General features: G+C 48.5%; 1 long non-coding RNA gene across 1 annotated transcript; it reads left to right on the top strand.

Moving 5' to 3' along the window:
- Positions 1 to 1,555: 1,555 nt before the first annotated feature.
- On the top strand, positions 1,556 to 25,538 carry LOC106039282 (uncharacterized). The gene is made up of 5 exons (XR_007168344.2): positions 1,556 to 3,581; positions 5,469 to 9,739; positions 10,317 to 10,439; positions 13,795 to 14,105; positions 15,669 to 25,538. It is a non-coding gene; the product is annotated as an uncharacterized lncRNA (long non-coding RNA).
- Positions 25,539 to 27,933: the final 2,395 nt, after the last annotated feature.

Below are 27,933 nucleotides of genomic sequence, written 5' to 3'. Positions count from 1 at the left end.
TTTTAAAAGAAGGCATGGGTTCTTTTGCACATGTAGTATTTAGTTAAGAAACCTGGGTGTGGTTGCCTGGGACTGTTCATATGCATCCCTGTAGCTCTTTAGGAAAGCAAAAGCAATATCCTGGGATGCTCTGAGATCCTCTGGTTGATGCAGCAGATCTCTTCAGAGATAAAGGAGTCACGTAAGAAGCAGCCAGTCTTGCCCTTTATGGGTGCCAGTGTCACCCAAACCTACAGCTAAATCCATTCAGTTCCATTGCAGTCAGGAAGGAACTGCAAGTCTCAGCCCTGTCCTGATGCCTGTAACCCAAAGAGGTGCCCCCCTCCCCATGCTGGGTGGCATGTCCCACTCGTGCTCTCAGCAGCTCCTATATTTCTTTGTGACAACAGAGGGCACCAGCGGCCCTTGGTAATGCTGGGCTCTGCCCTCCCTGGCTCCCCAGGACATGCAGGGCTGCTCCTGCACCTTCGGACACGTGGGAGAAAACAATCTTCAAACCAAGTGCATCCTGCTCCTCAGGTCTGGGGAGATGTGTGCAGTGGGGCTTGCAGCTTGCTCCCACTGGACCTGTGTGGGTGTTTGTGATAACGTGCAAATCATCATCTGCAAGGAGTGATGGCTTGGATACAGCTGGTGGAGGTGTGTCAGACCAGTGCACATGCATGGGTTGGAGCAGGGGAGGCTTGCACCCAGACACCTGTGAGCCTTTTTGATTCCTCCAGTGGCCATTCTGCGCCTCCAGCCCAGCAGGGCCTAGCCCTGCCATCTGCACCCAAGCAGAAGCTGCCGAAAGGTGGGGATTTGAGGTTAGCCTGCAATGAAATGGTTCAGATCAGGGGCTATGCCTAGATCTGCCCTGCATTACCCCAGAGTTCAGCCTCACCGACAGCTGTAGAACACGTGAGGTTTGCCTACTGTGAAGCCCGCAGGGACGACCCTGAGCTAGCTCTGAGCTACTCCCTGTAAGCTTTCCCACCAGAGTGGGAAGGAGCCCAGTGCAGGCTGGCTGTTTGAGCCTGAAATCCCCAGCAAATCTGGCAGCCCTCCGAGCTGTTGATGTGCAGCAGTACCGCAGCTAGTCCGTTTAGAGGTAACCCCTGTAAGCTGCCCCAGGCTGCCCCAGGGGCGGTGTAGGCACACTCACACCCCCTGAAGTAGGAACGAGGCTGCTTCCAGTCTGCTGTGCCACTGATGTGCAAATCCTCTCGCCTCCCACTTAACTGCTTATGTTTATCACCTCTGCAGGTGCGTTCAGTTGTAGGCTGCCTGTGGAGAGATGCAAAGAAGTTCAAGCTGTATTTGTTACTTTCCTGAAGCACGGCTAAGCAGGTAAGCAGCAGGCACTGTTAGTGATAACCCACTGCGTTTGATCACTATGTCACAGGGCAAAATAATCAGGGAGTAGAGCAACAAAGTACAGGCACAAGTACTTCTGATGAACAGCCCCTCTAGCAGAACATCCTGATTTATTGCTGTTGTGAAAGCAGAAACAGGCGGTGATTTTGTTCCTGCTTTCTTCCACGCAGCGCTGGGAAGGAGTTCCTCTCTGCTCTGGTTTGTGGGATGCTTTTTCTTTGTTTCATCTTAATTTGTGTGAGGAAGATGAAGGGAGAAAAACAATGATGGAGGGAAAAGGGCTTTGAGCAAAGAAACAATGTGTCACACACTACTAAAAATGTCACCCGACTCAGTGACATTAACAGGACTACTTGCAAGAGCTCCTCACTTGATCTAGTCCCTCAAGTAAGGGTTGAGTGTCTAAGTAGACAGATCCTGGCAATATCAGGCCACAGAGCTGTGCATATGAACCACAACCTAGAGTCTGTACTGGGGCTTCATCCTTTTCAGTCCTGCAAATTTGATGCAGCAGGACCATTTGCATACCAGAAGATTTACTCACATGAGCACAGGACATTGGATGCTCTATTTATCTGCAGCCTAGAAACATGAAGGTCCCAAGTTTCTTCCACTGCCAGGGGACATGTGAAAGCTTTGAGCACATGCTACAGAGATAAGTAGAGACATATGCTGTATGCCAGGCCAGGATGTTTTTATAAAGAGTTTCAGGCCATGTCTGGTAAAACATTTAATAACTTTTCTGCCAGCAGCCAAAAGGCAGTCAAATATTTAAAAGCAGCAATAAAAGTTCCTGTGTGAGTCAGAGTCCTACAGAAATCCTGCTAGTGAATTTCCCCATGGTAGCCTGCAGGACTAGCTGGAAAAAATACCACAGAACTCTGTTGGTATGAAATATTTTTTTAACAAGTCCTTGGAAGTGGCATGGAATGTCCCTGCAAAGCCCCTGAAACCAGATCCCAGGCTATGTGCAGCCTAAACAGCAATTCTGGTATTTTTTACTATGGCCACAAATCCTATTTCACTCCTAGGGAATTACAGAGAGGCCAGTTTCAGTGTGACCTTTAAGTGGCATCCTGTTTGCTTATAGAAGACTATGCACTCGTGCATATTCCTTTAACCTGGAATCCAGTACACTCAAATGTCCGTGCCACAGATAGAGCAAAATGCTGCCCTGACACACGTGTGGCCTGGACTCAACTCTCCTTTCTCCTTTCCTGCAGAGCTCTGCTCTTGTAGTGCTAATGAAGTACATCTTTTCCTTTCAAAGTCCTCAGGTGATCCCTTTCTGCAACGAGACCCTGGGCTTTTTTGGAAATGAATCTCATTAGGACCCAAAGCCATGAAGGCTTCTCTGCTAATTCTTCCTGCTGCTAAAGCCTCGTCAATAGCCAGCACGCCCTGGCTTGGCTCTGCTGTGGGCAGCAGCGCTGGGGTCCCAGGACTAGGCAGGCACTGGGATCTCAAAGCAGATCACTCTGATCCCAGGCACACATGCAGGTGTTTGCCACACTGCTGCTCACCCACTTGGACAGGAGATAATGCTAACAGAGGGAGCAGAGAGGGAGAGGAGGGATGATGCTGCAGGCACCTCCCCGGCAGGTTGCATGCCCCTCCATTGCTATGCTGCAGTAGTGCAGGGTGCTCTCTGATCTTATTTTGCAAATTGTTTCCACACTGCAGTTCAGGTCTGCTTTGGATGCTCTTCTTCTGGAGCAAATCTGTGAGCCCTGTTTAGCCTGAATTACCCCTCACCACCCCAGGACCCTGACACTTCTTCTCTGGCTGAAAATGTGCTGGGAGCTGTCTGGGTTTCTTTGGGGTTTCCAGTGCCTTTACCCATTGAAATGGGAAGGGGAAAGTCGCTTCCTCAAAGCAGAACATCAGGAAATGTTTTCCTTCAGCTTGGCTCTAAAAAGGGGGCAGTTGGTAGGGAAAATAAGTCTTTCTCAGAGCTGCTTTGCGGATCCCTCCACAGATGCACTAAGCCAGCGTGGCAGCATCAATGAGCATGGGAAACCTCACTGGAGAGGCTTTGAGCCAAGCAGGGTCAGGCTCCTGCAGACACAGATTGCCACCATGCACAGTGGAGCCTATCAGTAGATTTGCAGCCCTGAATGTCCTAATGCCCAGTCCTGTGCTCTAACCACAGCCCCGTCCTCCTCGTCTTGCAGATTGAAGCCTGAAACAACCTGCCTGGCCTCCTTCCCCACTTGCCGTTCAAGGTGAGTGTACGATCTTTAAAATAACCTGCAGGCAGGGTGAAGGCAGTACTCTCCCAGCTGTGCATGAGGGCAGTGCTTCTCTGTGGGGATGAAGAACGCCTCTCTGCCTCTGGGCCTACAGAGGGGGCCTGCGAACTGCAGCACGGGTGGTATGGCCGAGCCGGGGAAAAGCAGAGGGTTTGGCACCGAGGGCATGAAATAACCTCCCCGTCCCCCTGGCCTTGTCCCAGGCAGAGACCCCAGCTCTGCGTGGTGCTTCCCGCAAGCCTGGCGAGCAGCCGTCCTCCAAAGGTGTCTGACCTCTGAAGACGTGCCCTTGGCTGCCTGCTTTGAGCACGCAGCAAAGAGACACCGAGGCAGTGTCTGGTTACTGGCCTCAGCCTCCTCCCTTCTTCCTCCAGGGCACGAGGTCTCCCCTCTTGGGTGTCAGGAGAGACTCTTCCAGGAGAGTGTTTGGCAGGGCAAATTTATTACCAGCCTGTTGTGACTTGTTGCAGATTTGGGCAACACTTGAAGAAAATGCTGTCAGCAACTGCATGCTTCTCGCCTTGGAAGCCCCGGAGAGCCTTTGTGGGCTCAGCTCACTGCCACAATCCCTCATTCCCAGAGGCTGAGGGAGTGACAGGGTCCGAGTGCCAGGCCTCCATTGCAGCACGGGGATGCCTGCCCGCAGCCTGCCTCAGGGTTGCTCCCTCTGAGGATGGACGTTGTGCCCCAGGCAGCTGCAACCAGTTCTTGTCAGCATGGCTGTACTGGTCTTGGGTGCAATATTCGGCAGGACAGCAAATGAAGGCAAGGTCCCTCCAGCCTTGGGTCAGCATAGGATCTATTGAGCAATTCAGTGTGTTTATCTCATGATGATAGTGCAAGCCTGGCTTGTCTCTGCCAGGCCCTCACCAGTGCAATGCCTGGCTGTTACATCAGAGCTGATGTTCAGACCAGTGGGTCATGCTCCCAGGAGAAGGCACGCTGCTGGCAAGTTTGTGTTTGTCCCAGTTTGCGTTTGCGTTTTTGCCCAGAGGAGAAGTGCCAGAGTCCTAGGGTAGGCAGGGGGATTCAAGCTTAGCAGAGCTCCCAAATCTGTTCCGTTTAAAATCCTGCACATCTGGGATGGCACTGGTGACTCCTGCACTTGCCTCTGTAGGCACACGCATTGCTCTTTGTGAATCAGTAAGTACATTCCAGCATAGGTAGCATAGAGCATTTTTTTCCCTGCTTTTGCTGATAATAGGCAAGGAAAAAAACCTCCATGTGCCTGTAGGATGCTGAAGCATCCTTGCTCAGGCTTAAGCACTGAGCAGGCAGCATCCATCCCGTGTGCAAGATCTCACTCCTCCAGCCTCAGTGCCCAACCTGGGAGTACTGACAGGAGAGGATGGTGTCCTGAATGGCTGCGGAGATGTGGTGGTCACCTTTGGCTGATGGGATGTGCAGATGCTGGTGTTTCCTGTGTGGTGGGGAATTCACGTTCCGCAGCAGTCTACGGGTTTGTGGTGATTCATGGAAAACAGGAAAACCTAGTCTTATCTTCAGGGGGAAAACTGCTGCGCTTCAGGTTTCAAAGCCCTTGGTTCAGTGGAATTACAGGTTCAAATCCTGAGAGGGTCAAACAAGGTCTTTCTTCTTCTGAGACAGATGGAGTGTCACACAGTAAATTGCCTATGATTCTCTTTGTTAGATGCTGTGTTACTTTGAAAACGGCATCATGACAAATCTTGGCTTTCTGCAAAATAAATAACTGCATCATTTATCAAAAAGGTTTGCTTTCAGAAATGTCGCCACTCTTTTAAAGCATTAGAGACTCCTGGGAATGAAAGAGACCAGAGGAGCACAAGATGCCACTTTTCTTTACTTACTCTATTGTATTTGACATTTTGCTTTTTACAGGTTACTTGTAAAAGCCCCGGTGAGGAGTGATCCCCATCTGGGGCATGTTCCAGCAGACGTGGTGGGGTGTGACAGCGAGGAACGCCCGCTGCCTGACTCGTCCTCAAGCTTGCTGCATCCTCGCTGCCTGCCGTCACCCTGCACAGGAGGAGCTCCAAGGTCGCACGTGTCCCCACGGCAAGCCTGCTCCTTGTAATGCAAGATATGGCTCCTTGGGGGCTGGCAGAATCATGCCATCAGGACTGAGCGGTAAATAATCAGCCTGTTTCTGCCTCCTTAGCTTAGATGACACATCCGGAGGACTGATACCGGCTGGGGCATGAGGTCCTGTGCTCATTTCATACAGACCATTACCGCAGAGCAACACGTCTGGCTTAGCTGCGTGTAGCATCACAGACAACACAAATACACTGCTCCAGCAAGGCGTTTGTCAAATGCGGAAAGTATCACAGGCAAATTCCATCTTGGGACTTCTTCAGGGACCAACGCATGCAAAAACATCTGGCAAGGCAGGGGAATAGTTTTGAAACTTTATATTTTTTTCTAAAGATGTACAGTGTTCAATCATAGCCTTATAGTTATTCTTTGTCTAGGGTAGAATATAATGCATGAAAAGTCAAAAAGCAGCAAGCTCATTCAGCGAGATCAACAGTAGTTCATTTTATAGCATGTGCAACAGTGTCTTATTTTGTGCTTGACACAGCAAACATTCCTAGTGTCCAGCCAGCGTCTTAGAAGCTTTATAAAGAGACAGACGAAGCAAGAAGTACTGCAAGCTGCTTTTGTGTCTTCTGCTGGATGCCCTCAGTGCCTTGCAAATGCCTGGGAGTCCAAAGCAGGACGCAGAAGTTGGCGTCCCCTGTTTACACGTGGGAAAACAGAAGTAAGAGAGTTTGACTCCTATTCCCAAATGCAGTCGCTAGCTTTGTGTCTCTGTCTTTTTCGTGCCAAACCGTGAGAGTTTTTAATGTTCTGGCATGTGTGCAGAACAAAGACCAACTGTTCGCTGGTTTAACTGGTTTGACTTGTACACAGCTCCGTTGAAAAGGTACCTTAGTGTGAAGTCTGCGTAGCACAGTGAAGAAGCAGATGTTCCCTCCATCCCTGCTGCCCATCAGGTCTGGATTTCAGAAATGCCCCAGCCGAAGCCAACAGTGTTTGCACTGTCCAGCACTGCTGAGAGCTGGGCCAGGTGTTAGATCAAATGTCTGGAGCTGAGAGTGTAACATTTTTTCAGATGTGCTTCTCAGTGATTTTTTTCCAGACAGATGCGGGAAGTCTGTGGTAGAGCTGGGAACAGAGCCTGTTCCTGTGCTGCAGGAGGCTGTGTGTCTGACAAGACACAGGCACGGCCCTGCAAAGTAAATGTTGTGATTTCACAGGGGGAGCTGAATGGCACCCAGCAGTTGCACCAGGGATTTTTCCTTCTTTCCAGGCTCACAGGGGTTTGCACTGTGGCTAAAGCCTCAAAGCCTCTGAAATTCAGCAGGAGGAGGCTGGTGCTTCATGTTGGGTCAGTTGTGCCAGCGCATCTTTCGAGAGGGTACTGGTGTTTCTGTGTGCAGCTCAGCTATGGGACGGCCTTCCTGGAGGATAACCTGGCAGGAAGGCTGGTGAGACACAAGTGAAAAGCACATCATAAGGCTGATCTTAATACCAGCTTTCACAGAAGAGTGTTTTACACCAGGAGCAGTCTGTTGACTCCAACAGTACGTAAAAAGCTTCTTTCTTAGCTGAGCAGTGGAATGAGGACTGGGCTTATGAATGGTTTTGCTTGCTTGTGTGAGTTTTCCAGAAGAATCACACATTTCTTTCCTTTCTAATTCCTTAATTGAGCTTATCCGTAATGGGAGAGCTTGTCATGTGCTGCGTCTGAATGTCACATCCCCTGCCTGTGCTGGCCATATGGCAAACCCTGGGAGCAGCACTGGGGCTGCCAAGCGTGGGCAATGCCTTGCTGGCCCTTCTGCAGCTGGGTGACATTAGTAAGGCTGGGATGGCCACATGTTGTGGAATGGACTGGATGAGCAGCTCCCTGCTGGTCTGTCTTTTCCGTGTTTGGATGGGAGCAACTCCATGGCATAGACTTTTCTGGCCTAGAGCTTGCATGAGTTCACATTCAAAGATTACTTTCTCAAGACATTCTCTGTTATTTGTTTAAAATGTGCCATTTCCGTAGGTTGCACCTGCTCTCAAGGATACCACCCAAGGGTAAATACGGAGAGGGCACAAAGCCAGCAGCGTGAGTGCAGGTTCCATGGGAAATGCAGGCAGGTATCTCTACATGGAGTAAAATGCCAGGCTCTGGGTGTCTGCTCCATTCCCCTGCTCTGGGATGTGGCGATGAGCACCCAGTCTCCAGAGCATGGAGACTGCTTGGGTGGCTGAGCTCCCTTAAAAGAGGAGTTCAAAACTGCATCTCAAGCACACCTTTGCCAGAACAGGTCAGGAATTGCAGCTTTTCTTGAGTAAAATTTCAGTCAGGCTTAATTTTCTTTTCATTTCTGTTTTAAAAAATACTAAATATTGAGCTCTCACTGTGTAAAGAGAGGAATTTTAGGCTTAAAAGCAGAATTTAAACTCTTCATTTAGAGGGGAAAACTGGAGGTTTTTCCAGTGAAACTGCTTCCATGGAAAAAGTTCACTGAAGAACATTATGGTTAAAAGTATTTCAGCCATCTGCCATATGAAGGAGGTTAAAACCTCTCAGACCTCTCCCACTGTGAATATGCAGGATTTTCTTCAGTAAAAGGCTGCATCTTTCACCTGTGGATGAAGTCTCCATTTTTTGATCGATATCTGTATCATTGAAACATGCAAATGCAAAGGAGTTTGGGTGTAACTCTAGCCGATATGTGGCAGAGAGCACTTGTGGGCTGGCAGCAAGATGGAATCAGTGACCTAATCAACCATTTCCCTCTCTAATTGCTTTGATTGTATGGTTTAAAGAATTACACGACGTGTATTTTAGTTGGAACAAGACACTATTATTGAGTAAAGTGCATAATAATTGTGTTTCAGGAGGTGAAATAAACGTCGATCACCAGGCACTTTAATCCATCATTGTACTTGGCTAAATTACTGAAATTGCACTACATTCAATACTAAAATTACTTGTAATAAAGTGATTGCTGAACTGACACTCACAAAAAGATGTCTAGTACCTACATTTGTTTTCCTATTTGACAATTTTAGGCTTCAATCTAGGGAGGAGGACTTCCTGCAGCCTTCATTTTGGTTGATAGGAATGGAGGGCACGTAGAGCCTTGCAGAGGCAGGGTCTTTTAGCACCGAAGGACCTGCCTGCGTGAAGTACCTCCAATTTCCTTTAGCTTTCAAGTCCTTCCTTAGGTCACTGGATAGGTCCATTTTCCGTACATTTACAGAAACATTAGAATTTGACACAAACCTTGCTTGTAATGATACACCACTTGCTTGTATTGCTGTGCAATTTCTTCACTAGCCCTTCGCTAATTAATACCACATTTTGCAGCCTGGGATAAGTGACTTGGCAAAGGATCTATAACATGAACCTCGCTCCTGAGTGGGGGGGAAAAGGCATGTTCCTCATGCTGAATCTCCAATAGCACTTTGGAGATGACCACGACTTTTGTTGATTCTTCTTCCTGCAGTCCGTACACGCTGCAGGATTTTAGTTAGCAAAAAGCAAAACTAAAAGCAGAGGTCTTGATTTCGGTTTCTGGGTATGACATTTAGATCAGGCCCACCTAAAAGGACATTACTTTTTGTTTGATGTAGTACTCCAGTGATGTTAACAAACTGTATAATTAACTGATGCTGAGCTAAACTAGGCTTTAAAAAACAAAAAAAAAACCTTTAGGTGACGTATGTGGCCACACGCTTGGGAGAATACATGGGATTTTTTTCCACAGGCTAAGCAATATCCTTTTGCAAAGGTATATAACTGCTTTCTCGTGAGATTGAGCAGCTGAGGAAATATCTGTTTTATACGGGGAAAAACATTTTGTGGTAATATGGAAATGATCATTTGATTATAGTTTACAAGAATTTTGTTACTGACTCCTGTCCTTGGAAAACTGACTTGCTTTCTGAAGACCAAAGCCTTCTTTTCTTTCTCAGAGGTTTTCCCAGCCTGGCTTAGAACAGATCTTCAAGAAATTTAATTGCAACATGTTAGAATTTCTCTTTGGAAGAGAAACACACAGTACATCCAGGAAACACTGAACTTAAACCCTCTCTTGATGTTTCCATGGCCTCAGCCAGAGGGATGAAACCTTTCTTCATGGCAGGTGACTTAATCTGTAGGTTTACTGACTGTCTTAACAAAGTATCAAACGCTCTTATAGATTTTTTTTTCTGCCTTTCCTTTAGATGAAAGGAGATGTGAATGTCGTCTCCATCAGCAGTCACTGCATAACATATTCACATACTGTACAGTCTATTAAAAAGTTTCAATAAGCTAAGCAAATATGAGGAATTCTGATGGGAAGGAATTAAAGCTGTCCATTTTTTTCTTCCAAAATAAATATGCGAGTTAATCTGAAAAAGTGAGGAGTGCCAAATATTCATCCTATGTGCTAAAGTGAGTCATGGTAAAGGCAGACAGTTTTATAGTGCAATTTCTTTACTTGTGCTGGAAATGGATAGCTTCCAAGTGACACTTATGAAACAATTAGCTGTTCATGGATAATCTGATTTGTATGGAAATGTAAAGATAAGCGATTTAGCTGTGATCTCAGCTGCAGAGTGACTGAGGGTGGTGGGCTATACTCAACAGTAAAAATCCCTTTTCTTTTATCAAATGGCACTTTCACTGAAATGTGCTGGATTCAAGCAAGTAACAGCTCCCTTGTCTTTCTTTGCTAGGATGACACACTACTGATTTGCATCATTAGAGATCCTTGCTGATGGCTAAACTGCTTTGCATCTAAATGAGACCTAACCTGAACAGCTGTTCAACTGGTACATGTGAAGGATTTACAGTGCTGGGTAAGGTCCCCTCTCACCACCAGTCTCCAAGGGAACTCTGCTCTGGGCTGCTAGAAAACATGCAACTTTTCATACCTATGTGTCTGCAGCTTGGGCAGGGGGCAGAGGTTGGGGGACCAGATGGCCAAAAAACATCTTGAAGCCTTTTTACATTTTAAAGCTAAAATGTTCATTTTTCAGTCTCTCTCTTTTCCTTGAAATTATCATGCATATGATGGAAGTGATGCAATTTTTATTTTCCATGTGTTGCACATGCCCATTGTCCGTGCCCAGAGAGATGATGCTGCCTCTGAGAGATGAGCTGAGGACCCAGCCAGTCCACCTCCATCACGCCCAGAGCAGCCAGGCTTTGACTGCCACTGTTCTCTGGCCCCATGGATTTGCCGGCCCCTGCACAGCTTTGTAAAAATGCTCACACCTCCTTTGACCATATAGCACCAAGCTAGTTGCGTGTAGAGGGATAGTACTAACTGTATAGCAAAGGTCTGTCCTGCATCCTAAGATGCTGCTTGTGGAAGAAATTGTGATGAGGGCTTGCCTTACTCAAGCTGTAGACGAAGGCCCTTTGGGAAACTTTTTTTTCTGTGATATTTTCAGCTTAGTTTCCAAACCCACAGAGGCCTGGCAAAGACTGGTAGGCAACCAAGCCTTGAGTGACTCTTCATCTGCCTGAACCCTCCCTGTAGGGCTGCCTGTCTGTGGAGCAAACCACGTCATCAAGGGCATTGTTAACGATGCGTCAGAGATAAGAGTAGTTCTCAGCCCAGAGAGAGCCTTGAGATGGTTTGGATCCTTAGCTAAAGCACCAGGGAGGCCCATATCCCTAGAGCAGAGGCAGTAGTGCCCTGAAATCTAAGGAGCAGAAAAATACATGCACTCTGTTTAATGTTAGAGGTAGCACTGCCAGTGGCCAGATTCAGAACAATATTTAGAGGGCTTCTAAGACAGCATTTGTAGATTTGGGTGTAAAAGCCTGTAAAAGTGTTTGGTTGCCTAGCAATGCTAGCAAAGGCAGGCAAAGCGTCTTGGTCTGGAAGGGATGCTTTAACGCTGCTTATTCCTCCGCTGAAGCTAGAAGAGAAGGCAACGAGTGCTGTGATCCCATCAGCTCTGCAATAAGTCCCTGATGATAGGAGGGCTCAGGGGTGAAATCCGGCACCTGGCACCTCTGCACCAGGTGTTAAGTGCAGAGCTACTGATGGTAAAGTCCTTCTGGTGCTGCTTAGTGGGGAGGCAGAGCTCAACCTGTTACAAACACATCTCCCTCTCTTGAGTGTGGTTGGTTTTATCTCCAGGTTAAGAGGGTCTTGGGATCCCAGATGGAAGAGGAAGCTGTTTGGCTTTCAGAGCTTTGTTTACTTATATGAGACCTAACAAACATCGTTGTTAAGGCCCCTCAGGAGGTCTTTCTTATGAAGCTGGGGCCTATTGGATTAGGCAAATGAGAGCCAGAGATTTCCCTAATAGCTTGACAGGCCGTGAGGGATTAGACTCTTGTGGGCTGGTGTAAACTTGTGGGACAGAGGTGCTGTGGCGCGGGTCTCTTAGCTGTGGATAAATACCTTGTCAATGCGGGTTAATCTTGTTTGCCTTGTCTTCCGTAATGCCGTGTTACAGGACATAACCTCCGCCAATTTAATCGCTGTTGGGATTGAATTGTAGGCTTTTGTTTGGTGCATGCACCTCCTCCGTTACGCAGCGCTTTTGGCTTTACAAGGGTCAGTAATTAATAGTAATTTTTAACTCACATTGGTTCAAGCTCCTGAAATAGTTGCTCCTTTGGGACCAAAGGTTCAATTGCAGCTGACTGAAGGCAGCTCCCTCTGCAGAGGCCCTACTGCTGCCCACGTGCTGCGGATCTGCCGCTCCTTTTTCAAACAGTGGTGTTAGCTCTGTCTGCTTCCCCAGATAACCCAGCAGTCCCTTCCCCGGGACTGGGATCCTGCCTTGTCATTATGCTGTGCTCAGGGCAGCGCGCCAGCACTGGCACGGCACCCCGCGATGCCTGAAGGACACCCCCAGGGAGCACACACCCCTCCCTGGCACACTCTGGCACCTTTCACTTAAGTGAAAGTGGGAATTGGTGGTGACTGTCCTAAAAGGCAGGGGACAGTTAGCTGCAGAACTGAAGTGCAAGGGCTGTTAAGGGGTTGTAAAGAAGCTGCATGTGGGACTCCTCTGTTCCTGGCTCCCTTTACCTAGCTCTGATAAGTAAAGGGCTGTTAGTGTTCAGAGCTCACAGAGCTTCATGGCTTTTGTAGGATTTCCCATGGGTTGAAGACTTCTACTCGTGGCCAACCCAGAGAAAAGCAGGCTCCTCTGCTGGGCTAGGTTTGGCCCCCTCTGCTCCCAGGGCACAGGCCAGGATTGTCTCATTAAGGTGCAGGGTTATCCCATCCAGCCCCAGATTTTTCACACTTTTTAGGTGTCTTCACATTCTCCCACTCCATATCTTCCCCCGTCCCTCCTTACGCATACACCAACAGCCTAGCAGAGCTGGGTCCACCACAGGAACTGGCTCCAAAAATTCACAGCCACTGGGGACACGCAGCCCCACGTCTTCCTTGGTGGATGCTTGCTGGAGCTGGGGCAGCCAGGGAGGTTCACTGCAGCACATCCCCGGCGCAGAAGCAGCCTCCTCCGGAGCTGATTAGCATCTGCAAGGCTCTGGCAGGGGACAGTGCAGGTGGGAGGAAGAGCTCAGGCCGGTTCCATTTGCTCCACAATAGGCGGCATCTCTCTCAGTTGTGCAAATTGCCCGTGCACTCCGGGGGGCCGTAAGCCCAAATTGCTCCTCAGAAAGCTCAGCCCCTCCTTCCCCTGCTCAGCGCAAGGCTCAGCCCTGCGCTGAGCGGGTGGCAGAGCCGCAGGGAGTGGGGCAGATGGGGACAGCACGTGTCAGCGGTGCTGGATGCCAGGTGACAGCTTCCCAGCGGCAGCGACAGGAAAGGCTGCCCTGTGTGCGTGTGCTAATGGCAGGCACCTGGGCTCAAAAACAGCAGAGACGGGGGTGTGAAAAAAAAAGAGGCCCTGGTCTTGTCCCTGACACCTTCAGTCACCCAGAAGAGAAAAGCTGCAGGTGCCCCACGGTCTGTAAATAGAGACCTTGTAGGCTGGTCTTGTACTAACACATCCCTGAGATAGCATCGAGTCTTCTTGCATGAATGAAAGGAGCTGTGGAGCAGTGGTGTGTTGGGGGGGTAACAGCAAGACCCTCATCAGCTGCACACAGCATGCTCTTCTGTGCCACGCGTGGGGTGCTGGGCCGTGTCAGGCCCTGGGGCTTTCCTGGCTGTCCCACTACATGAGGTGCCATCCATCTCCCATCCATTTCTCTGTCTTCCTTTCCTTACAGGTAGTGGGAAGTTTTAAATCACCGTGTGAGCACAAAGGAGAGAAGCTGTCAGGAGAGCATGTGTGATGGGGGATTTTCACTCTGTGCTGCAGACCTCCATTGCCTCCCTGCCTCTGCTTTTTGCACATCACAGCACCTACCTCTGGGAAAGACGAAGCTGAGAACCAAGAGCCGTCCAGCACAGAGCCCCAAACAGACTGGAGCATCCATGATATGGTCTCAGGAGACCCTGCACTAGCTTCTAAATTGTCTGTGGAGTGGGACCTGGCAGAGTGAGGCACAACAAAGGTTTTGGACTGAAACAATAAGAGGTAAGATTCCCCCTGCACGTGCATTACTGGCTGCATTCCTTTGTGCTACAGCTGATGTAGGCAAGCTGCTTGGGAGAAACAAGCTGGGAGAAGAGTTATACTGGCTCGTGTTAGCACTGCTTAGAGCAGAAAGGCTTCATTTGTTTTGAACCTCCTAGCAGACAAATGCTGTGCCCTGGCTGCAGACCGAGATCTGAGCTAAGCAAGCTTACAGCTGCACCCTGCCAAAGATGAGTTTTCCATGGCTCCAGAGGAGCAAAGTTGGTCTAATGTGCTTTATTACTGCTCTTTATTCTTAGTCTGCACTAATGAATTCTACTAACGCACAAAACCCTGCATGACAAAGAAGCCCTTGATCTTCTTCCACACCCCTCCTTGTTTCTAACCCCTTTTAACATTTCCTGCTGATAGACAGCACACCTCAGCAGGTGGCAAAAAGCAGTCTGTGTGCGGTGTATGCTCCTGAAGTGAGCTAGCTGAGTCAGGGTCTTTCCTCTCCCAAGATCTCACCCTTGTGTGGTGAGGAAACAGTACTCTTTACCAGGCCAGGAGCTAGCTTGCATTTTGACCTGGAGCTCTGGTAGCAGCCCCTGCTTTGTGAGGCAGGCCCAGGAAATTCTTGGGTTAGGGCTAAGAGAGCAGTTGCTATCTAACTGATGCAGCTGTGGATATCATTCGTGTTCCCACAGCCATCTTTTATCAAACACAAAGCTTCTGCCACCCTTCCCTCCCTAGGCACGGGAGCCTCATGGAGCAGAGCCATGAGCATTTGTATAAAACTGACCCGAGAAGGAAAAGGAGAAAGAAGGAGAGGGCTCCTCCTGTTCTGGACAAGATGCTGGGCAGCACAGGACACACATCACTAGGACAAGTCAAAGTTTTCAGTCTGAGTGCTAGGCTTTATAAACAATTAAAAGTCATGCAGACAACTGCTTATATATTGTCTGTGACTGCCATATCCTGCTTCAAGAGTCTACCAGTTGCATAGTTCTAGGGCTGGCCTTTCTGCCTAGCAGGGAGCTATTGGGGTAAAACCAAGTTCCCAGAAGCAAGTTTTTTGGCCACCTCCATCTGTACAGTCCAAACGTCTGTGGAAGAAATACATTGGGAATACATTGTCACACTGTCCATCATCATCAAATTCTGTGGACTCTTACCTCTTACTGTGCCTTTAGAGACCGCTTTGTTCTCCGATTCCTTTTCTTTAATGGGTTCTGTCTTTACTTGCTGGAGTCCTTGTACTTAGACAAGATGCGAGTTTTGCATCATAAAGGGCTTCCTAATAGCCAACAGTGTGTCCTGCTGCTCCATGTCTCCCCTTGCTGAAAATTAAACATTTTCAAATAAACTCCTAAAATTAGGAGCTGAATGTCTCTGTATCTGGGGGTCCTTGTGCATGGCTGGAAATGAGACGTTTCTGGCTTTTCCCAGGAATTGCAATTGAACGGTTCAAAAAATGACAATCCCTAACAAAACTTTTTACAAAGTATTTTGCTTTAAATACTTTAAATCACATTGGATGTATACACTTTTGCTCATAGCTTTCCTTGCTTCTCTTGACAGCACACTCCAGTGACATCCCAGATCCCTCACTGAGAAGGGCTGTTGGGTGCTCCATCCTCAGCTAGACTTTCAGACCCCTAGGAAGGGAACAAGAAAAGAGAAGGGAAGGCTCACTGCAAGCAGAAACGTTAGCAATTTTCCTTCACCACAGGAGACGCTGCAATTCTGCATCTGCAGGCCCTAGTACCGTATTGCCTCGAGTAAGTAATTGTCCTAAGCGTGATCTCCAGGCAGAATCAAGTCCTGGTCCAAAGCAGTGCACGCCACCATTTTCCTGGCAACCTCCAGTCTGTCTCCTTGTAACAGGCTTCCCAACTGACAGGCTTCATTTTAGGATGGTAATCACATAGAGAGGCTGTAGTAAGTGAATTTAATTTCTTTTCTGGCCTAGCAGCAGAGCCTCTTGGATGAATGGTCAGAGTTTGCATTTAAAAGCTCAGTGCAAAAAGTAGTATCTATGGGTGATTGAGCTCACAGTGTATCCCGTAAATCTGCACTTCCTCACTGTATATGAGAATGCTGGGTGTTGGGAAACCTTCAGAACTGTAAGCGGAGAAGGAGCCCCATTAATTCCTGTCTAGACTGGCTTCTGAGCCCAGGTTCCAGAGATGAAAGGGCACTTTATTAAGACAGGGCATAAATCCACCCTGCCAACAAGTCCACACTCCTCTGGATTATTTACACCTCTCTCCCTCCCTCTGGTCATTGCCTGTCCCTATATAATCTACATTAAAGTTCTGACAGGATTAAGCCAATATATCTTAACTTTTGAATATCAGGCTCTGTGTGCTTTCGTTTCCACCGTGTCACAAAAAAAAAGGACTTCATGTTTTCACAGATAGACTGAAAAAAAGTAGGTGTCTAAGGAAGGGAGCTTGTTGGACATTGGTCGTGGGGGTGCAGAGAGCATGGGCGTTTTAGGACAGAGCCTCTGAGGAGAGCAGGCCATTTTACTACAGAGATCTTGTGACTTTTCATTGCTATTGCTTTATTTCTTGTTGTTGGAAAGTTCCTATAGACAGTCCGTGGTTTTTTTACTGGTTATAGAAAGAGCCCCAGCACTGTAGGAGCCTGGTAGATCCTGTCGTCTTTGTGTTTGCATGAGCTTTCCCACCTTTCCTTGCAGCCAGGCAATGAGGAGCAAGCAGTGCTTGTGGAAAAGAACCTCAAAGGGACTTTGACACAAGTATTTTTAGGCTGGAACAGTAAAATGTGCACTCACTGTATCAATGTCTCTGCAATGCTGGCACATGGTTCATTTCACAGCTCCTCTTCAGAAACAGGAGTGCGGGCTGGGGCTTATAGCAGCTAGGTGGGTGCTATGCACTGAAATGAGAGGCAGGCACGGTGCCTGCAGCTTCATTCAACAAAATCTGTGGATGGCATGGTAGAGTTGCAGGACTGCAGCCTGCAAGGCGACATCCAGGCCCTGCTGCAGGACCGGAGTTCATTCTCCCCAGGCATTACCTGGAGCATTACCAGGTGTTGTAACCAATAGCAAGGTCAATACTTTGGTAAGAGCAACAGTTACTTTGGATTCATTTGTTTGGAAGGAAATTTGAGTTCACGAGCACTCTCTGATGCAGGACTTCCTTCCTGGGGCATGTGATGATAGAGCTGTACAATGCTCAGAGCTGTGTGACTGAGGCATGCTGCAGATTTCAGCACATTGTGGCAGTGGCAGGCTAAGCGAATGACAAGTCCTGTTGAAAGGACACGCTTGAATTTTTGTGCAGAGATCTGAAGAAATCACAGTGTCACAGTCTGCTCAGGTCTGCGTTTCAGCTGCCTGCAGTACTTGCAATCCTTTTGTATTCTCTTTCTGTTGCAGATTTTAGTAAATGAGCTTACTGGTATGTTCAGTTTGAAGTCATTAGCAAATGTTTACTTAGAGTGAGTTTGAAGCCTATAAAAAGGACTATCTGAAGTGTTTCCAAGATTTACATTCATTTGGCCAAAGAAATCATGATACCTGACTTACGTGTACAGTCCAAAATAACCAGGCTGCTCCATTTTTTAGTATCAAGGGCTTGCACTAAACTTAAAAAAACTGCTTCCAAACCATGGCTCAGTCAGACTACAGAAATATTTCAAATAGGTACACTAAAATAAATGAAAAGCTTTTCACATACCTGGGGAGGAAAAGAGGAAAAAAAATCACTGAACGTATTATTCAGCAACTTTCATACTCGCAGAACAGTCACTTTTTCAGCAGCGTTAAAGGCCAGCTTAATCTCTTCATTAAGTAACCAGCTTGGTCTCTCCATGTGCTGCACCACCTGAAAGTGCAAGTAAAACACCTGACTTTTGCCTTTTTGCCCTTGTTGTCTAGTTTATTGTTATATTTGGGGCCTCAGTAAACTGCAGTTGTTAAACAGATTCTACCCTTTCCTTTCTAGCAGCTTTCTTTGAGCTGAATGAGCTCAGTGTAATCCCCACGTCCTTTCTGCTCATACAGCTGGATGAATTTCCTATGCCTTATCATCCTTTTTGTTCTCCTCAGTGCAGAGCCAGGTTTTTGTCAGGATAAGCAGAGGGCTCCATTGCTCAGGGCCACAACTGAGCACAAGCCCAAGAAAGACAAGAGCCTTATTGAACCTGCCCCAGCCAGGACCGTGTCGCCCCAAGCCCTCCGGGCAAGGCACTCATCCTCTGTGCGGGGAGAGCACCTGGCAGCTGCTGGATGCAGGGATGGGGCATGCTGCGTTTGTGCTAAGGACAGAGCAGGAGCAGTAGGGTTTTGTGTCGCAGAAATAGCCCACAGAGTCCCAGAATTACTTCCCACTGGCTTTACTTTGGTTCATCAGTTTCTGTGTCTCAGTGGGTAGAGTCAGCAACAAGTCTCAACAGCCAGCTGTTAGCATGGCCTGGGAGAAAACACTCAAATACTCAAAAGTAGGCAATATAGGGAGAACAATCTTTAGAAAGAAGCTGATTTTTTTCATTTTGTGGGGCATATTTTTACATTTTCTCCAGTCTAAATTCACCAGGAAGCAGGTTTCATGGTAATCTCTTATATTCCATCTTTTTATACAGAGAGAGCCTTGCAACAAATATGAAAGATGGTATAAGGACCAAGTCTCTATTTACCTGCAGAACCTGATTAACAGTGATATTGTTAATATGCCCTGTGTTGCAGGCAGTGCTCTGATGGCAGTGTGTGTGAATACTCTAGATTGCTTGAAATTAGGGGCTGCTGTTAGTGGTCTTGTTCCTGCAGCACAGAGCACAGCAGGGTGCTTCCAAAATACAAGGTTATTACAGGGACAGGTGACCCAGGGAGGACCTTCATCCGCTGCCCTGATGATAACTGAGCTAGAAAGTTTGACACCATCATGAGTGTCCCTGCGTTGCCACAAAGTCTTGTAGTCGGCTGCTGTTTAGACATGTCCTGTGCAACTATTTTCAGCTGTGTTTATAGACGTGAGGAACAGAGGTTTTGTCGTCTAAATACTCAAATACCTTTTCACATAAGGGAAGCAGACAGGTTAGTTTGAATTACAGGAGCAAAAAGTTTCCCCAAACCTCCATCTGGCTGTTCCATTGGATTTCTTGGTTGTACCTAGAATCTCCCCTCCTTTCTGCAGGGCACAGCTCTCCAGTCCTGTAGAGACCCAGTCAAGTGCTGGAGTACCTCTGTTCTGCACCAGCTGTAAAAAAGGTATTTCCCCCGAGACACTGTGAAATAATAAAATGACTGAAAAAATCAACAATAAATAGATAAAATTGTAATACCTTCCCATAAAATAAGTTGTTGTTTTATAATCAACCATCCTTCATCAGATAATACTGCTGAAGGAAGAGCTACTTCCAGCTGGCATCTGGCCCATCTTTCATTTTCATCAGAAGGAGGTGAGAGAGAAGGAAATGGTTGGGATCTTCCAAGAATGCCAGCATGGAAAACCCCAACACCTTTGTACTGGAAAGATGCTGCCATTGGCTCTTTTAAAATAACACTAAATAAGAGCTGGGGAGAATTATCCAAAAGGCAGAGAATTTTTGTAAACTTTTGCTATCTAGCAATGTGGAGAGACCCTTTTCTTCTCTGTTTAACTTGCTTGTTATTTCCTCCTTCTGGCATTTATTAATCTGACTGGTTAACCATTGAGTCCAGCCTGCAAACAGATCTCATCACAAATCCTGTTCTCCACGGTGTACTGGGAAAAGGCTCTGGCTGAACAAACTCATGTCTTCATTCCGAAGGGCAGAACTAAATGGTGGAGATAGATGTTTACCATGAAATTCACACTAAAGCTTTCCCGTTTGGAGCAGCCAGCAATGCTGATGACACCAGGATTTCCATTTGTAGACAAGCTGCATTTTGACAGAGCCCTTTGCAATTCATCGACAATTTGGGTGCTTCTGGCTATGCAGTATTCACTGCACCCATCCCAGTCCTGATAAGACAAATCTGGAGCCCTAATCACAGGGGTAGTGTGTTCAATAACCATTGCTCTTTAATTGTTTCTGATCTTTATCTCCATCTCTCTCCCCTAAGGTTTTTTTTTTTTTCCTGTGGGAGGATCAGTGTTTCTCTTTGAACTGACTTTTCCTTTCAACATTTATCATTCAGGACTGCTCTAGTGCTGTTCCAGCACAGAAGCTGCTTGCACACTATTTGTAACAGCTGCTTTTTTTTGAAGTTTGCTATTTGTGGTGTGATCCCTTGCTTAAACCACTCGACATTGCCTTTCCTTTTCAACTGTGCACGAGACCCCCCCACTGCACAATGTGCTGCTGCCAGAGCTGGGCCTGACCCCAGCCCTCCTGCCTCCAGTGGTTTCACATCTGACCCAGGGGGAGCATTTCCATGTGCTGCAGGGTGACCGGGCTGAAAGCACAGCCTGAGCACAGTGCTGTGAGTGCGGGAGGTGAGCCACAGCCAGGTGTGATGTTCAGGTGGGGGCTGATCCCAGCTCCAGGGGGATCTGCAGCTCTGGAGACTGGCCTTTCAGTCTGGGGATTTTGCAAAGAAAACCTCAATGCGCTTGAAATATGAACAAGTGTTTGGGATAACGGAATGAGTGAAAAATAGTGTGAGGCAGAAAGAGAAATCAAAGCTACAACCTGATTCCATCAGTGGAGTCATCATGTCCTATGGCTCATGCATTATTTTGTAGCATGAGGACCAATTACTGGACAGCTCTGCCATTTGCATCTAATTATTAAAATAAATAATGTATACATTGACCCGAAAGTGATTTACTCTCACAAATCACCCTTTGCATCGGTAGCTGACAGGACTGCTCATGTCTGAGGAGCTGAGAAAGCCCGTGGTGCTGTCCCTGTTCCTGTACAACATGCTCTGCGGCTCCTGTTGTTTAATCTCTGTCCATCCCCACCTGAGCGGGTGCCAGAAGAGAACCTGCTGCACCCCTGGGAGCCCCAGCCACCAGGATGCAGCAGGGCAGCTCAGTCAATATTGACTTTACTGCAGGCTTTGGTGCACAGCGATGGTTATCTTGTTCACTGGGTAGGATTTAGCCCATTAGTACAAGTGTCTTTGAAGCCATTAAATACACAAAATGAATGGACTTGAAAAGTGGTGTGTCCTTTCAAATGGGGGCATGTTATCAGCCCATGCAGGTTATAAAGACCAAGGCCTGTTCTTAGGGCTGCATACTGGGCAACAACTGTAAATGGGACTCTTACGGGGTGATCTCTGTCTGCCGCGCTTGTTGGTTTGGCATATAACTCTCCCTTGCATTGTTGGCACAGCACTTTGCAGGGTTTTCTTTGTTGGTGCAGCTGTGCAGCCCTGCTTTCCTGGCTCTGGCATTAGACTGGCTGAAAACTTTCCACCCATGCATGTTTGCCTTATGGGAAGGAGCATTTTGCACAGCATGAAACTTTCCATTGTATTCATGATCAGTTCTGGGCAAACTCATTCAAGGTAGGAAAAAAAAATCTGGTCCACGAGAGCTGACTCCACGGGCACAGGCACCCCAGGGCGCAGACAGCCCCGCTCCTTGCTCAGAGGCAGGATTGCTGCCAGCAAGGGGTGGCACAGCCTGACCTTGCGAGTGTGCCCACAGAGGCACGCTGCTCTGGGCAACGGAGTTCTGCTGACCCGGGTCACGCCAGCCAGAATTTCAGGAGACAGCCCAGCGATGATCTGACCTGCTGTGTGCAAAGCTGCGGTCGCTTTCCCCAGCTGTGAGTGGGAAGCTCCCAGGTAGCAGGATTTCCTCCCCTCTGCACAAGTATTTGGCAGCCCCTGAGCTGGGGTGGTATGAAGGTGGGATCACTGGAGGAAGGCCGTAACGAGCTAGCCATTAGCACAGGAAAGGTGTTTGCATGGTGCATGCAGGCTGAGCTCCTTGCGTGGTGACTACAGACAGGTAGTGCTCTGGGTTCACTTGGTGCTGAGAAATACTCTTCCACGACCAGCCAGGGGAACAATCCTGGGGGGAGAGAGAGGAATACCCCTGGAGGGGTGGGGAACCTCCAGGGACCAGGTAGGAAGCAGCACAGGGCGCTCTCACCCCCACGTCTGCCTGCAGAAGCCCAGGGTGCGTACACCTTGCCAGCCCCCAGCTCTGCCTGGTGCAAAGGGCTACCTCTAAACCAAGAGAAGGAACTGCAGCTGGAAAACAGGGCCCATGGTGTGCTGCGTTAAGGGTGGTTGATCTCACCTGAGATGGGTGGGCTGCACGGCTGTACTGCCCATAAATGCTGACTGGGGGAGCAGCTTGGCTTGCTGCTGCACTGATGGGGTACTCAGGTAGGGAGCCGCGTCTGGAAATGGGAGTCTGTCTGTCTCTCTTTAGCTGCAATCTAGGAGCTTCTGCATTAGGAATGAGAAGAAAGGGAAATGCAGGAGGTGAGAAGAAAGTCTCTGATACCAGGCTTAGGGCAGCAGAAAAGGGATGGACTCCAGTGAGGCTCCAAACAGAAAATGGAAATAAATCTGTGGTGGGTGGCACCAGGCCTAGGGCTGTTCATGGGTGTCTCTGGAGAAACAGAGCCTCTTGCTCACCGTCCTCTTGTACTGCAAGTAATCTTGTCCTCCTGGAGAAAAAACTAGGGACAGGGTTGTGCTTGGATGAAGAGAGGAGGCAGCTCTCAGAAGCTTTTCTGAGAACTGCGTCCTGGTGGGTGTGCAGAGCTCCTGTGCTCGTTTGACCTATCCTGCAGGGTGGTGGCATGGCAAGTGCTCCAATATTCGTGATGCCCAACTGAGAATGAATTCTGATAACTTTATAGTGCTTCCCTATATTATAAACCAACCTTCAATTCATGTTAATAGCTTGATATGGGATTTAAATGCTCTAAGTGAGGGAGAAGAAAAAAAAAAAAAGCACTGGTGCCTCTGTTATTAGGAGGTCTTTAGCAACCAGGACAGGTTTAATCATCGAGTGGATAAATCTGCAGTTGGATTAAAGCCTAATTGCCCTGTGATGAATCCCTCTGCAATATTTCATATCAAGCACTTGGTTTACAACCAGGCCTGAGTAGGGAGCTCTGCAGTGCCTATTGCTGCGCTCGGGACACTGATGCAAATGCCTGGTTTAATTTTATTCTGGTGCTTTAGAGAAAAGCAGAGAAAATAAATAACTTACGGGCTCTGGCAAAGCAGCACGAAGGTGTTTCACTGTAGCTTTTTTCCCAGCTAGAAAACAAGCGCCTGTGTTTTACCCTCTTTGCCTGCTGCGGGCCAGAGGCTGTTTCAGGTCTGCTTTTGGGCTGCTCTCTGAAAGCTTGGCTGCAAGGCTGGCTTGGCAAAGGCTGGAGCAGCACCAGGCAAGCCGGCTTATGTGGTGACCTTAGCGCTGTGGTTGCTCTTGCCAGAGGCAGTTAATTTCCCTAAAAGCCGTTCCTCAAGGTACTTTTAAGGGGCTTGCTGCTAACGACCTGCTGGCTGTGAAGCGTTGCCTCTAGCCACCAGATCCGAGGTTTCTCAGCGATGTCCAAGGGTAAAGCTGAGGGCTGTGTCCTTGTGCGAGCTAGGAGAGGGAAACGTGGCCCTGGACTTGCCCTGTTTGCTACGGGAAGGAGGCAGCTTGTGCTTTGCTGGGTTTTCCCATTAACTCCCTATCTCCTAATAAAATACTACCAGGAAAAAAAAAATCATTGTTCCTGCCAAATTTAACAGGAAATTGAGAATAAATATTTTACTCCAGCAAACTTGGTTTTTAGCAGCACAAGCTTTTCCTGGGGGTGGGTAGACGCCTGCTTGGTCTATCCTTTAAGCCAGCCCTGGCAGAGCAAGTCACTGCGGGGAGCTGGGTGCTGCTGCAGCCCACACGGGAGCCGGGTTTGCTGGAGGGGATGTAGCTGTGGCTGCTGTCACACCTCCCCATCCACCTCTTACAGGCTTTTCTCACAGCTAGCCATATATGCAAGGGGATGAATGTGAGTTTTGCTTCCAAATGTGAAATCAGCTTCGTGTAATACCAGTTTGGGGCAAAAAAGGAGCATTTTTAGCCCTAGTCACATCAGTAGAGATGCCGAGGGTGCTGCTGTGCCATAGGAAAGGGGCTGAACATACAAAAGGGGTAAATGAGCTGAGGCAGAGCAGCAGACGCAGCGTGGCAGCTATTGATAAGCCCTGGCCTGGGCACGGCTCTCTGAGGAGGCTCTCGGCTGGTCTGCGGGACTGCTCAGAACAGGGCAGTGCTCCTCGGCCCGTGTTGTGTGGAGAAAAACGAACAGCCATTAAAAGTGATCAGCAGTCCTGGCGGCACATAGAAAGCCCAGAGAGTAGGAAACAAAATGCAGTTTTTCTGTATCTACTGGCGGGAGGGGGAGTGGGAACACACCTTTTTTAATCCAGAGGGAGAAAAATTACTAATGCAGTCCAAAAGCGAGGGGGAAGGCAAATACTGCACAATGAAGTAAATAAACTGCTCTGAAATAGCCTCATTAAAGCAGCCCACGATGTTTTTACAAGTGGATTTTATTTTTTTTTTTTTTTGCAGAGGTGGCAAGGTGGCTTATTTGGAAGGGGTGATTAGTACCTGGAAGGGCAGGGTGTGGGCAGCCTGCAGCTCACAGAGCGGCCCATGTCTCCATCCAGCCCAGCTGCCTCGGCTGGGGGAATAAAAGCTATCCCTCCCACCTCCTGGGAAGGAGGAAATGAAGTCCCCAGGCCTTTGTGGGCTCATCCAGCTCCTCCTGCGAGGGATGGAAACAGCCAGGGTGTGGGGTAGGACACAGCAGGAGTTGGCCAGGCGCCTCCGGCACGCAGGGGTGAGCGAGCTGGAGGAGGGTGCTGAGCCCCAGCAGCATCTGCACCTCCTTGTAATCAAGGCTGAGTCAGAGCTGTACCAGGTCATGTTTTTTCCAGCTGAGGGGAAACTTGTGCCATGCATTCACCTGCATCTCAGTGCCTGCCAGCTCTTACACCAGACGTTTGAAAGCCCACACGTGGTATTTTCACCAGCTGAGCAAAAGTCTTCTCTGAGCGGATAATATCTTGTTGTACAGCATCATTTCTGAGAAAGTCTCATCCTGGAGAAAAGCTCTGTAGTTTACCTCTCTGTTTTAATTTCCTTGCCTGACGGCAGCAGGCCTGAGTCTGCCAAAAGGCACCGTTGAGCTCCACAGGCTGAAGTGCCTGGGGGCATCTTGTTTCTGCAGTTTCTCCCGAGGGACTAAAACCAGGGCAGAGCTTCATCTGCATCACCAGCCAGGGTCCTGCAGGGACAGACTCCCAGGAATGGAGCCTGTACCTCTCCTTGAGCCCTGCTGCTGCCGCTCAGCTGCACAAGGGCTCGTGCCCTTGCTCCATCAAGCCCAGAGAGCCCAACTCTGCCCTGCCCAGCTTCCAGGTTCTTTGTCCCCAGACTCCTGGAGGTCACTTGGGTGGCACAGCCACCCTGCCCGAGCTGTGATATGGGATTGTCTTGGCAGGTTTTTCTGCAGTCACAAGCCTCAGACGTGTGAAGTGTCTAAGCGCTGCTTTGTGTGCTCAGCTCGGTTTGGATCACCTCGGGCAATCTGTGAGCACAAGAGCTCCATCCTGTGAAACCTGAGTTTCTGCGAGATTAGGGACGTTCAGGTTAAGGCTTTAGGGTTTTTGATGTGAAACCATCCAGACGGTCTGAATGTCCTTCCAGCTGGGGCTGTGCTCCTTTGAGGGCTTGAGGCTCTGCTGAGCTTTGAACATCTAACAAAGCCCCAGACCAGACAAGCTGTCCTCGTTCAGTACAATGTTTGCTCGGTTGTAAGAGAAATATCTGTAGTGGGATGCTTTCAGCTCCAGGGAAAATCAGGCAGGTTTTCCATAAGATTTTTAAAACAACCTATAAATTCATCCATGGAGGCGAAACTCCCTATCAAAGCCATAGTTTCTGTCTAATACCTGCTAGAAAAAGCTCTGCTTTCAGCTGTTGAGACAGCTAATATCATTCCTGTCTGACCTGCAGGTTTCATCCTGCTATGTTCTGTGGGGACTTTTCCCAGACTACAAGTTAGACTAGATAAACAGTTTCATATGGACACAAGAGAGGTAATTATATCTAGGAATGAAATGGTATTTCTCCTGTGTTTGACAGCAGTAAAATGCAAAAGAGCAGTTGAAAACCAAAGGGGAAGAATATCAGAAAGAATGAAAAGTAAGGGATAGGAGGGATTTAGACAAATTCACTAGAAAAGGCACCTTCCTCTGAGGGATTTGGAAATGCAACCAACAGTTACATCAGGGAGAATGCAAAAAAAAAAAAAACACACAAAAAAAACCTGCAGTCTGTAAAGATCTGTTCTTTTTTACTCCTAAGCCCACATCAAGGGTGATTCAAGCACCCTCCTAGAAGAGAGAAAATCCATTGGTGAATGTTAGTGAAATCCTGGATTTATGACAAACAGCTCTGCAAATCTCCTTTCTCTGGCCAAGCCATCCTTTGGACTGGCCTGGATGAAGAAGACTGGGAATGGCAGGGAAAGCTGCCTGTAGAGCTTTTCATGTGGTTTCCATGGCTGGAAAAGCATGGCTGGGTTCCCTGCCTCCTTGTAAGTGGTCAGAACAGCTGTTTCATTTAAAGTGGGGCTTGAAGTCTCAGGTATGTTCCAGGAAACCAGCGTGGCAGGGAGCGAGACCAGACAGCACGTGGCGTGCGGCTCGGGGAGATCGCTTGTTTTCCTTGAGGGTCTTTGCGATGGGCTGGGCTGAGCAATCCTGCTGCTGGCAGCCCTTTGCACACCTGGGATGCTAGGAAGAGACTGCATGGATGCCGTGGTGCTGTGCACACGTGCTGCGTTGTTTTTCTCTGCTCCGGTTTGGTTCCACTGCCAATGGGAACAGCGCTGCTTTGCTTCCAAGGGACAGAGTTCATTCCTATGCTTCCTTATTGAGGCATTTAAATGCAAGCCCCCGCTGAGATAGCTGGAGAGCTGGTTGATGTTGTCTTGGTTCTCAGTGACCAGTGCCCTCTGCTCGTGAGCAACAGATGAAATCTGTGAGCTCAACGTGCATTGCTGGTTGTGTGGGGAGAAAGAGAAGGCCAATAGCAGGTCAAGCCAGGAAGACTCAGCAGTCCTCTAGAAATAAGAGGGGAACCCACCAGGACGCAGAGGCAGTACCCCTGGCTGTGCTGCCTCTGGGAGCTGTGGGCGGCAGCCAAGGGAGCTGTGCTCAGCTCCCTTCTGCCTGCACCCTGCTCCCCCTGCTCTGCCCACGCTCACAGGAGCACCGTACTGGACTCATCCCAGCGCCTGCACTGGGAAGGGCTCCTGCAGCCTTCTGCTGTCCCTGCTCTGCCAGCGGGTAGAGCTATTCCTTCATTGCTCTCAGTACTTTTTTCTCTCTGATGGCTCCTGCTCCCCATGTGCACGGCTGGTTGTCCCTGCTGGTGAGCAGCAAAACCTCCTGCAGTTTCACTGCTGAGCAGATCCTGCGGTTGCTCTTGGCGTGCTCCTCTAACTTTGTTTTCCATCCTGCTCCTACTGGCCCTCCTTGCAGTCTGATTTGTTCCGCCAAGTGCCTTCCATGAAGAAGGGAAAGAAGGCAGGAAGATGCTTTTCACCCGGCTCTCAGACATGAAGTCATCAAGCTGCCTGAGTCCAGCTTTCTTGCACTCACTGGCAGCACGGGACATGGTCTTGACAGCCTGGATGCACTGTTTCTTCAGCAGAGTACAATGCCCCTTTGTGCAGGGCTCCTGGGCTGGCCAGGTTAGGTTTTGTTTGACAAAGCCTCTTTAAATTTCAATTTTTTCTCCATGGGGTTGTGAAGAAAAAGATTTCTTTCTTCTTCCAGTCAAATCTTAGCCTGAGTTTGTTCAAAACAAGTCTGTGACCCTAGAGCTAGGTTTCAGGTTTGCAA

The sequence above is a fragment of the Anser cygnoides genome, chromosome 9 (genome assembly GCF_040182565.1).
Source record: "Anser cygnoides isolate HZ-2024a breed goose chromosome 9, Taihu_goose_T2T_genome, whole genome shotgun sequence".
Taxonomy (NCBI): Eukaryota; Metazoa; Chordata; class Aves; order Anseriformes; family Anatidae; genus Anser; species Anser cygnoides.
Note: the sequence above shows the minus strand (reverse complement) of the source record. Positions and strands in the feature narration are given on the sequence as shown.